Here is a 932-nt window from a genome sequence, read left to right on the forward strand (position 1 = left end):
ATTCAGTTCAGAATCAATAGTAATCCAATCAATCAATCTCTTATCTTTGTAAAAACACTCATGTTTAGTTCAAACTCTGTTCTACCCCGGCTCTCCCGGGCTTGACCTAAAGACTGATGGTTGGACATGACAGGTCCATACTTAAATCTTTCAAACCTAACACAAACCCCCCTTCATGCTGTAATCAATCAAGAAGATAGCAAAGGAGAGACAGGTTTTAGCCTGAACTCTGCTCAACCCTGGTGCCACTCCCTTCACAATGTTTGAAGAGAGACAAAAGACAGCCATGGATTAAAGTAAGAGCAAGCACTTCGACCCTAGGTCACCTAAGTCTTCTGCCTAGCAACAAATAATTAAAAAAACTCTATGTTCGTGATTAACCCAGTTATATCTAACAGCCCACAAATTTTTTTTTTTCCCTCATCACCATCTTTAAATCACGACCAATGTCATATATCCCTCTTTACTCTCTACCATTTGGGTAAAATCCCTGTTATATGTAGGAAAAGCTAAGACTGTTTGGGAAGTGAGCAACTTTTTTCTCTTCATAAATTGTTCTTCCTCCTCAGAGTTCCAAATGATTTTACCATGGACTGCCATGGTAAAAGATCACTTTCCATAGATAAGATCACTTAATTTACCAGTATGCATTACATAATGGAGTACCCAAGCTCTACAGTATTTCTGCATTTATTCCTTAACTCCTCCTTCTTCATCTATTTCTGGACAGCTAGTCCCTATCTTAAATTATTCTATCCAGCTTCTTATTATTACTATCTTCCTGATCTTATTACTAAATCAATGATCTAGGCCAGGGGTGTCAAACTCATTTTAGCTCAGGGGCCACATGGAGGAAAATCTATTCCCAAGTGGGCCGGACCGTAAAAATCATCGTATATATATAACTTAAAAACAACAACTTCAGATTGTTT

Source organism: Coregonus clupeaformis, chromosome 30 (genome assembly GCF_020615455.1).
Source record: "Coregonus clupeaformis isolate EN_2021a chromosome 30, ASM2061545v1, whole genome shotgun sequence".
NCBI classification, from domain to species: Eukaryota; Metazoa; Chordata; class Actinopteri; order Salmoniformes; family Salmonidae; genus Coregonus; species Coregonus clupeaformis.